The following is an 11,232-nucleotide window of genomic DNA, read 5'->3' on the forward strand; positions in this document are numbered from 1 at the left end:
GCATACACTGACTTGTGTGTAATCTGACAGCAGCGCAATGCTTCTGTCAGAATGCACATCAGTGCTGCAGCTGGTCGATCGGTTGGTCCACCTGGAAGGTAAAAAAAAAAAAGAAAAAACCAGGCCGCAACGCAATAATTTTATTAACTTTAGAACAGAACATATAAACTTTAACTTTTTGAACTGAACATTAACCTTTTTGCTTACTGGTGATTTTTTTTATTTTTTTAGCCTTATAAGAAGAAACCTTTCCTTCCCCATGGGACAATGTGCAAAGGGCAAATCGCCCAAAGATATGGCGAAGTGCGTTATGCACTTTGTCCCAGCTGAAAGGAGACGTTTGCAGCAGCTGTGAGTGAATGGGCCCTAATAGCCCTGTGTGCCTGTCCTGGTGAGATGATCCCTATGCTAGGTGTACCTGTGTGTGGTACTTCCAGAAACACTCCCCTAAGCATAGGGCAGGGTGGTCAGGGCAGTCAGGACAGAAATAGCGGGTGTCACGCCTTATTCCAATCCTGCTACAGACACGACATCTTTTTCGGGGTGACGGTTGGGTTGAGGTACCGGCAACGACATTGGGGAAATGTCGCTCATGTAGACGGTACAGGAGGTTCTCGATGATCTCTTCCTGAAATTTGAGGAAGGATCGTGTTCTCCCAGCCTTACTGTAGAGAACAAATCTATTATACAGAGCCAATTGAATCAAATATACAGACACCTTCTTATACCAGCGTCTGGTTCTGCGGGAAACTAAATACGGAGACAACATCTGGTCATTGAAGTCCACCCCTCCCATGTGAAGGTTATAGTCGTGGACTGAGAGGGGCTTTTCAATGACACGGGTTGCTCGCTCAATTTGGATTGTCGTGTCTGCGTGAATGGAGGAGAGCATGTAAACGTCACGCTTGTCTCTCCATTTCACCGCGAGCAGTTCTTCGTTACACAATGCAGCCCTCTCCCCCCTTGCAAGACGGGTGGTAACGAGCCGTTGGGGGAAGCCCGCGCAACTAGTTTGCGCGGTGCCACAGGCGCCAATCTGTTCTAGAAACAAATGCCTGAAGAGGGCCACACTTGTGTAGAAATTGTCCACATAAAGATGGTACCCCTTGCCGAATAAGGGTGACACCAAGTCCCAGACTGTCTTCCCACTGCTCCCCAGGTAGTCAGGGCAACCGACCGGCTCCAAGGTCTGATCTTTTCCCTCATAGACACGAAATTTGTGGGTATAGCCTGTGGCCCTTTCACAGCGCTTATACAATTTGACCCCATACCGGGCGAGCTTGCTTGGGATGTATTGTTTGAAGCCAAGGTGCCCGGTAAAATTTATTAGGGACTCGTCTACGCAGATGTTTTGCTCTGGGGTATACAAATCTGCAAATTTCTGGTTGAAATGGTCTATGAGGGGCCGAATTTTGTGGAGCCAGTCAAAAGCTGGGTGGCCTCTGGGACGGGAGGCGGTGTTGTCGCTAAAGTGCAGGAAACGCAGGATGGCCTCAAAATGTGCCCTGGACATAGCAGCAGAGAACATGGGCATGTGATGAATTGGGTTCGTGGACCAATATGACTGCAATTCATGCTTTTTGGTTAGACCCATGTTGAGGAGAAGGCCCAGAAAAGTTTTAATTTCGGAAACTTGGACTGGTTTCCACCGGAAAGGCTGGGCATAAAAGCTTCCCGGGTTGGCGGTTATAAATTGTGTGGCATAGCGGTTTGTTTCGGCGACGACTAAGTCCAAGAGCTCCGCAGTCAAGAACAGCTAAAAAAAATCCCAGGGCCGAACTGATCTGAGCTGTCTCAACCCGAACTCCAGACTGGGCGGTGAAAGGGGGAACTACAGGTGCGGCTGAAGTTGGGGACTGCCAATCAGGGTTTGCCAGCACCTCAGGGATTCTAGGGGGTCTACGGGCCCGTCTTTGCGGTGGCTGCGACGGGGTAACTAATGCACGTGCCACTGTACCAGCTTCAACTGCCCTTCTGGTGCTCGCCACTTCACCAGGTTGTACGGCAGTGCTGGTACTAGGTCCAGGGAGGGCTGCGCTGCTGGTGTATGCCTCACCACGTAATCCGACAGCGCCAGCCCCACTCTGCTGCCCTTGAAGCGGATCCTGCGCAACCTGTGGTCTAGCGACACGGGGCCGGGTACACCTGGTGCTATCAGGGACCTCAGCCTCCTCGTCCGAACTTTGGGTCAGAGAGCCACTGCTTTCTACAGGTTCGTATTCTGACCCGCTGGATTCATCAGATGAGGGTTCCCATTCCTCATCCGACTGGGTCAGAAGCCTGTAGGCCTCTTCAGAAGAATACATTTGACATTTGGGCAACTAAATTTAGGGGTATTCCCTGAGACTACCCAAGAAAAAAAGCAAGCCTGTCTTACAAATGGGAGGCTAGCGAAGTACCGGAGGCCGCTGCAGTTGATAAAAAATATCAAAACTGATTTTATCGCCGCAGCGCGTGTAAAGTGAATGTGCAGTGATCAAAAAAAAAAATATTTTTTGTCACAGCGGTGGGGCGGGTGTGGGCGACCGATCAGGCCTGATCGGGCAAACACTGCGTTTTGGGTGGAGGGCGAACTATAGTGACACTAATACTATTATAGATCTGACCGTGATCAGTTTTGATCACTTCCAGATACTATAAAGGTACAAATGCTGATTAGCTATACGCTAATCAGCGAATAAGGGACTGCGGTGCGGTGGGCTGGGCGCTAACTGATCCCTAAACTACCTAACCAAGGGGCCTAAACTATCCTAAAACCTAACGGTCAATACCAGTGGAAAAAAAAAGTGACAGTTTATGATCACTTTTTTCCTTTCACTAGTGATTGACAGGGGCGATCAAAGGGGTGATCAAAGGGTTAATTGGGGTGCAGGGGGGTGATCTGGGGCTAGTGTGTGGTGTACTCACTGTGAAGCCTGCTCCTCTGCTGGATCCAACCGACCAAAAGGACCAGCAGAGGAGCAGGGCAGCCATATAACAGATCATATTTACTAATATGATCTGCTATATGGCTTCTGATTGGCTTTTTTAAAAATCATCAGCTTGCCAGCCGCGATCATTGGCTGGCAAGCTGATGACGCGACCCCCTTGAAGAAATGCCAGCCCGCATTGCGCATGTGCGGGCCGGCTAAGCGCGTCATCTCGCGTCTCACGAGATGACGCGCCAATGCGTGATTGTGCGCAGCGCTGCTGCCTCCGGACCGCAGATCTGCATTAACCGTTTTGAGTGATATGCAAATTACCTGATATGAGTCCTGTAGCCGGAGATGAGTCAAGCGGAAAGGAGCCCAGCAAGGCCCCGCGTCATCCGAATCTCCTCCTTGCTGGCTGACGTCACAGAGCTGGAGCGCCGAAATCTCGCGATGCGCGAGCTAGCGCATGCGCAGTGTCGGCATCATGTTCATTCCCTGTGCTGGCATAAGCACAGGGAACGAACTACGCATGCGCTAGCTCGCGCATCGCGAGATTTCGGCGCTCCAGCTCTGTGACGTCAGCCAGCAAGGAGGAGATTCGGAGGACGCGGGGCGGTGCTGGGCTCCTTTCCGCTTGACTCATCTCCGGCTACAGGACTCATATCAGGTAATTTGCATATCACTCAAAACTGTTTTTTAACACAATAAAAGTGCAGAGAGCTATGGGACCTGGGTACTGCAGATGTGCTAGTGGCCATCTAGCAGCCCATGTCCCCAGCTCTATGCGCAAAATCATGGTGACAGGTTTCCTTTAACCCCTTAAGGACTCAGCCCTATTTCACCTTAAGGACTTGGCCATTTTTTGCAAATCTGACCAGTGTCCCTTTAAGTGCTCATAACTTTAAAACGCTTTGACTTACCCAGGCCGTTCTGAGATTGTTTTTTCGTCACATATTGTACTTCATGACACTGCTAAAATTGGGTCAAAAAAGTTAATTTTTTTGCACCAAAAAATAAAATTTTTACAATTTTTTTTGAAAAATTAGCAAATTTCAAAGTTTCAGTTTCTCTACTTCTGTAATACATAGTAATACCCCCAAAAATTGTGATGGCTTTACATTCCCCATATGTCTACTTCATGTGTGTAGCATTTTGGGAATGATATTTTATTCTTTGGGGATGTTACAAGGCTTAGAAGTTTAGAAGCAAATTTTGAAATTTTTCAGAAATCTTCAAAATCCCACTTTTTATGGACCAGTTCAGGTTTGCAGTCATATTGTGAGGCTTAGATAATAGAAACCTCCCAAAAATGACCCCATTCTAGAAACTACACCCCTCAAGGTATTCAAAACTGTTTTTTCAAACTTTATTAACCCTTTAGGTCTTCCACAAGAGTTAATGGCAGATGGAGAAACAATTTAGAAATTTCTATTTTTGGGAAAATTTTCCAATATAATCAATTTTTTCCAGGAGTAAAACAAGGGTTAACTGCCAAACAAAACTCAAAATGGGTTGCCCTGATTCTGTAGTTTGCAGAAACACCCCATATGTGGTCGTAAACTACTGTTTGGCCAAACGGCAGGACATAGAAGGAGGGGAACACCATATGGGTTTTGGAAGGCAGATTTTGCAGGACTGGTTTTGTTTATACCATGTCCCATTTGAAGCCCCCTGTTGCACCCCTAGAATAGAAATTTCAAAAAAGTGACTCCATCTAAGAAAGTACACCCCTCAAGGTATTCAAAACTGGGTTTACAAACTTTGTTAACCCTTTAGGTGTTCCACAAGAGTTAATGGCAGATGGAGAAACAATTTAGAAATTTCTATTTTTTGGAAAATTTTCCAATATAATCAATTTTTTCCAGGAGTAAAACAAGGGTTAACTGCCAAACAAAACTCAAAATGGGTTGCCCTGATTCTGTAGTTTGCAGAAACACCCCATATGTGGTCGTAAACTACTGTTTGGCCAAACGGGAGGACATAGAAGGAGGGGAACACCATATGGGTTTTGGAAGGCAGATTTTGCAGGACTGGTTTTGTTTATACCATGTCCCATTTGAAGCCCCCTGTTGCACCCCTAGAATAGAAATTTCAAAAAAGTGACTCCATCTAAGAAAGTACACCCCTCAAGGTATTCAAAACTGGGTTTACAAACTTTGTTAACCCTTTAGGTGTTCCACAAGAGTTAATGGCAGATGGAGAAACAATTTAGAAATTTCTATTTTTTGGAAAATTTTCCAATATAATCAATTTTTTCCAGGAGTAAAACAAGGGTTAACTGCCAAACAAAACTCAAAATGGGTTGCCCTGATTCTGTAGTTTGCAGAAACACCCCATATGTGGTCGTAAACTACTGTTTGGCCAAACGGGAGGACATAGAAGGAGGGGAACGCCATATGGGTTTTGGAAGGCAGATTTTGCAGGACTGGTTTTGTTTATACCATGTCCCATTTGAAGCCCCCTGTTGCACCCCTAGAATAGAAATTTCAAAAAAGTGACTCCATCTAAGAAAGTACACCCCTCAAGGTATTCAAAACTGGGTTTACAAACTTTGTTAACCCTTTAGGTGTTCCACAAGAGTTAATGGCAGATGGAGAAACAATTTAGAAATTTCTATTTTTTGGAAAATTTTCCAATATAATCAATTTTTTCCAGGAGTAAAACAAGGGTTAACTGCCAAACAAAACTCAAAATGGGTTGCCCTGATTCTGTAGTTTGCAGAAACACCCCATATGTGGTCGTAAACTACTGTTTGGCCAAACGGGAGGACATAGAAGGAGGGGAACACCATATGGGTTTTGGAAGGCAGATTTTGCAGGACTGGTTTTGTTTATACCATGTCCCATTTGAAGCCCCCTGTTGCACCCCTAGAATAGAAATTTCAAAAAAGTGACTCCATCTAAGAAAGTACACCCCTCAAGGTATTCAAAACTGGGTTTACAAACTTTGTTAACCCTTTAGGTGTTCCACAAGAGTTAATGGCAGATGGAGAAACAATTTAGAAATTTCTATTTTTTGGAAAATTTTCCAATATAATCAATTTTTTCCAGGAGTAAAACAAGGGTTAACTGCCAAACAAAACTCAAAATGGGTTGCCCTGATTCTGTAGTTTGCAGAAACACCCCATATGTGGTCGTAAACTACTGTTTGGCCAAACGGCAGGACATAGAAGAAGGGGAACGCCATACGGTTTTTGGAAGGCAGATTTTGCTGGACTGGTTTATTTACACCATGTACCCTTTCAAGCCCCCTGATGCACCCCTAGAGTAGAAACTCCATAAAAGTGACCCCATCTAGGAAACTACAGGATAAGGTGGTTGTTGTTTTGGGACTATTTTAGGGGTAAATATGATTTTTGGTTGCTCTATATTACTCTTTTTTGAGGCAATGTAACAAAAAAATTAAATTCTAAAAAATTTTCTACATTCGCTATTTAGTTTTGTGGAACACCTAAAGGGTTAACATAGTTTGTAAAGTAACTTTTGAATACCTTGAGGGGTGTAGTTTCTTAGATGGGGTCACTTTTTTGGAGTTTCTAGTCTAGGCTACATCAGGGGGGGCTTCTAATGGGACATGGTGTCAAAAAAAAAACTGTCCATCAAAATCTGCCTTCCAGAAACCGTATGGAGTTCCCTTCGTTCTATGCCCTGCCGTGCGGCTATATAGCCATTTACGACCACATATGGGGTGTTTCTGCAAACTACAGAATCAGGGCCATAAATATTGAGTTTTGTTTGGCTGTTAACCCTTGCTTTATTACCGGCAAAAGGGATTCAAATTGAAATTTTGCCCAAAAATGGGTGTTTTGGCACCGTTTTTGTTTTATATTTTTAACACCGTTCATTCGAGGCGTTTGGTCAAATGTTATTTTTATAGCGACGACTTTTACGCACGCGACGATGCCCAATATGTATGGCTCTCAGACTTTGGAGACACTAAGCAGGCATCCTAAAAACTGCAGCCCTCCAGATGTTGTAAAACTACAATTCCCACCATGCCCTGCTGATGGCTGTAGGTTGTCTGGGCATGCTGGGAGTTATAGTTTTACAACATCTGGAGGGCCGCAGTTTGAGGATGCCTGCTCTAAAACTAATATTTTTTGGGGGAAAAAAATTGTTTCTGTGTCTCCAAAGTCTAAGAGCCATAGTGTTTTATGTTCTCTAGTGGACTGTTGGGGATTATAAAAATTTAGTACTCCATGGAAGTGTGATACTCCCTGAAGCAATCGATAACGCAGAGGCCCGGATGATCAGGGCACGTGTCACATTGAGTGGTGGTGTCCTTCCGTATCCCCCTCTTGTGACACACTCTGCATCTTTTTTGGGTTCGTCCCTTCTTTCCAGTATGGGGGACCACACCTGGAAAGTGTTGGCCAGGGACGATCCGGGCGCCTCCAGTTCCCGAGGTACTCCGGCCTGCTCTTTCCCGGTCCGAAAAGATCAGGTCTTTGAGGACTGCCTCATAGAATTGGAGGAATGTCCCTGTGCTGCCAGCGCTTCGGGATAGTACAAAAGAGTTGTACATGGCAACCTGCACCATGTAGACCGTAACTTTTTTGTACCATGCCCGGGTTTTGCGCATGGCATTATATGGCGTGAGGACTTGATCAGAGAGATCAACTCCTCCCATATACCGATTGTAGTCGACGATACAATCGGGCTTGAGGACCGTTGCCGCGGTACCTCGCACAGGGACTGGGGTGGTGCTGTTACCGTGGATTGTGGACAGCATAAGGCCATCCCTCTTGTCCTTATACCTGACCAGCAACAGGTTTCCACTGGTAAGGGCACGGGTCTCACCCCTGGGGATAGGTACCTGGAGGGGGTGGGCAGGGAGGCCGCGCTGATTTTTCCGCACGGTCCCACAAGCGAACGTGGATCTGGCGGCAAGGGACCTGAACAAGGGAATGCTGGTATAAAAGTTATCCACGTACAAGTGGTAACCCTTATCCAGCAGTGGGTGCATAAGGTCCCACACGAGTTTCCCGCTAACACCCAGAGTGGGGGGACATTCTGGGGGTTGAATACGGGAATCTCGCCCCTCGTACACACGAAATTTGTAAGTGTACCCTGAGGTACTCTCACAAATTTTGTATAGCTTCACGCCATACCTCGCCCGCTTTGTGGGAATGTATTGGCGGAAACTGAGTCTCCCCTTGAACGCAACGAGAGACTCATCAACCGCGACCTCCCTTCCAGGTACGTAGGCCTGCTGAAATGTGGCCCCAAAGTGATCGATGACCGGCCGTATCTTATACAGCCGGTCATAGGCAGGATCACCTCGGGGTGGACATGCTGCATTATCGGAATAATGCAGACATTTCCGGATGGCCTCAAACCGGGGACGTGTCATGACCATACTGTACAGTGGGGTCTGGTATAGGACGTCCCCACTCCAGTATTGCCTGATACTGGGTTTTTGGACTAGACCCATATGCAGCACGAGGCCCCAAAATGTCCTCATTTCGGCTGCACTGACCGGCGTCCAGCCACCGGGTCTAGCCAAAAATGAGCCTGGGTTTTGAGCGACGAACTGTTGGGCGTACAGATTCGTCTGCTCCACCATCAAATTCACCAGTGGGTTACTGAAAAAAAAACTAAAAAAGTCTATTTCAGTAAACCCCACTGTGGGAATCTGGATTCCAGGATTGCCAGCGAAATCCGGAATCTCAGGCTCAAAGTCCACTGGGGGACACCAGCTAAGTTCATCGGCAGGGGGCTCCGGTGAACTTATTTGGTGGGCCGGGAAACCAGTACGAACCCCAGGGCGGCTCGTACTAGGGTGGGCCACAGGATCCCTAGCATGTGTGGCCCCTGGCTCCGCCTGGCGGCGTCTCCGCCGCCTTGGTGGCTCATCGTCATCCGATGATGATGAGGAGGATGCGGATGACAGAAGGAATGTGGGGTCATCCTCATCCTCACTGGGGCTCTCGGAGTCGGAGGCAATCTGGGCGTATGCCTCCTCGGCCGAGAACACCCGGCGGGCCATGGGTGTGTGTGCGTGTAGGTGTGCGTGTGTGGAAACCTTTATTATATGTGCGTGTGTGTGGGGGCAACGGGTGTTCGCGTACTAAAAAAAGGAAAATAAAGGGGCAAGTGTTAGGAAAAAAAAAAAAAAAGTTCAAAGTTGCTGATCAGCGGTACAACGCTGATCAGCGGTGGGGCAGGCGATGCGCTAACAGTGGACGGACGCTAAAGTGCCGACCAGTCAGCGAACGCAGAAAAATAAAAAAAAAGTGGTGGTAAGGGGGCTAGTGGTGAGGGGGGGGGGAGGCTGGGGGAGGGCTGGTGGGGGGATGGGTGGGGGGGGTGGGGGGGGGCTGGTGGTGGTGGGGGGCTGGTAGGGGGGGGCAAGTGGCAGGGGGGGCTCTGGGGTCTGATAGATGGATCAAAAAAGTTTTGTGTAAAAGTTCTTTATTTTTTATTTTTTTTCCTAACTAACTTTTCCCTTCTTTCCCTTCCTAATGGTGCCTCTCCCTCACTGACCCTAACCTACCTGAGTGGCGATGGGTGCAGGAGGGTGATGGATGCCGATTAGGGGGACACAGGAGCTGGTGCTGGACGATGCTGCACGGTCAGGGTGCTGGACAGGAAGAGGAGGGGAGAGAGGAGCGCAGGAAGTTTGAATCTCGCGCCTCTCTCCCCTGCACCAATCAGCACCCTGGACAGCAGTGTTCAGCACCAGGGCCAGCACCGCCTCCTCAAATCCTCGGACTGCGATTGGTGGTGTAAAATTACGCCACCGATCGCAGTCTTTTTCCGGTTCATCGGGTCACAGCACACCCGAATGGACCGGAAACGCAGAAAACCGCAGGTCTGAATGGACCTGCGGTTTTCTGCGATCGTCTATACGGGGGGGTCAAATGACCCCCCCCTGCGTTGTTACGGGATGCCGGCTGAATGATTTCAGCCGGCATCCCGTTCCGATTAACCCCCGCGGCGCCGGAATCGCGAATTGAAGCCATGACGTACCGGTACGTCATGGGTCCTTAAGGATTCGGGAAACATGCCGTACCGATACGTCATGGGTCCCTAAGGGGTTAAAGAGGGCCTTTCATCGGTCCAAACACTGCAAGATAATTATCTGGCTACATCGAGCGGCGCCCAGGGATCTCACTGTACTTACTATTATCCCTGGGCGCCGCTCCATTCGCCCACTGCGTCCTCCGGTATTCTCACTTAATTGGTTCTACTAGGCGGAGTCTGCCCTGTTTCACCCTGGGCGCAGATCTCACAACCTGGGAGGTTTTTTATCTCCCAGGCTGTGAGCTCTGTGCTGCAATTGGACAGCGCTACAGCCTGGGAGAAGGAACGCCCGGGGTGAAACAGGGAAGACTCAGCATAGTCGAACCAATTCAGTGAAAATACCGGAGGACACAGCAGGCGAACGGAGCGGTGCCCAGGGATAATAGTAAGTGCAGTGAGATCCCTGGGCACCGATCGATGTAGCCTGATAATTATCTTGCAATGTTTGGACCGATGAAAGGTCCTTTATTTTTATAATGTGTACGTCTTTGCAGGAAAATAGAGAAGTCCTTGAGGGTTTATGTGGGCAACAGCGGAAGATACTTATTGCCGTATATCCACTTTATATTTACATTTCTTTTTCTGCCAATGCACATCATTTCCCAATTTGCACTGTTCATGTGTTGTTTTGGAGGCTGGGAAATTGGGTTTTTGGGATGGTTCCTAGATGTCTGGTCCAGAGGTATACACTCACACCTATTTCATACATCCCAAATTTTAGATGAGGATTATTAAGGGGTTGTGCGCCCCACATAAACACAATATAATAGACATCTCAAATGTTTAAAATTGGATGTGGTGCTTCTACAATAGCACTTGTGGGGACCAGATTTTCATTGCATGGAGAGGATCTGGGTAGGAAAGCTGCTAGGATCCCAGCAGTGGAGCAGAAGGTAGGGGTCTTGATATTACTATGCCACAGGCTGGCCTATAACATCCTTAGCCATGAGACAGATGATAGGCGACGCTAGCGCTGCTTGCACATCTCTTCCCCAGCAGGAGAAATGAGCAATTACAATATTTATGGTCCAATTGGGGAGAACGTATAAATAGATTGGTCAATCAGGGAAGACAGGTAATGGTGTACCAAGCCCTGAATACTGCTCCAATACTAAGAAATAGGAACTACAGTCGTGGCCAAAAGTTTTGAGAATTACATAAATATTGGAAATTGGAAAAGTTGCTGCTTAAGTTTTTATAATAGCAATTTGCATATACTTAAGAATGTTATGAAGAGTGATCAGATGAGTTGCATAGTCCTTCTTTGCCATGAAAATTAACTTAATCCCCCAAAA

The sequence above is a fragment of the Bufo gargarizans genome, chromosome 3, assembly GCF_014858855.1.
Source record: "Bufo gargarizans isolate SCDJY-AF-19 chromosome 3, ASM1485885v1, whole genome shotgun sequence".
Taxonomy (NCBI): Eukaryota; Metazoa; Chordata; class Amphibia; order Anura; family Bufonidae; genus Bufo; species Bufo gargarizans.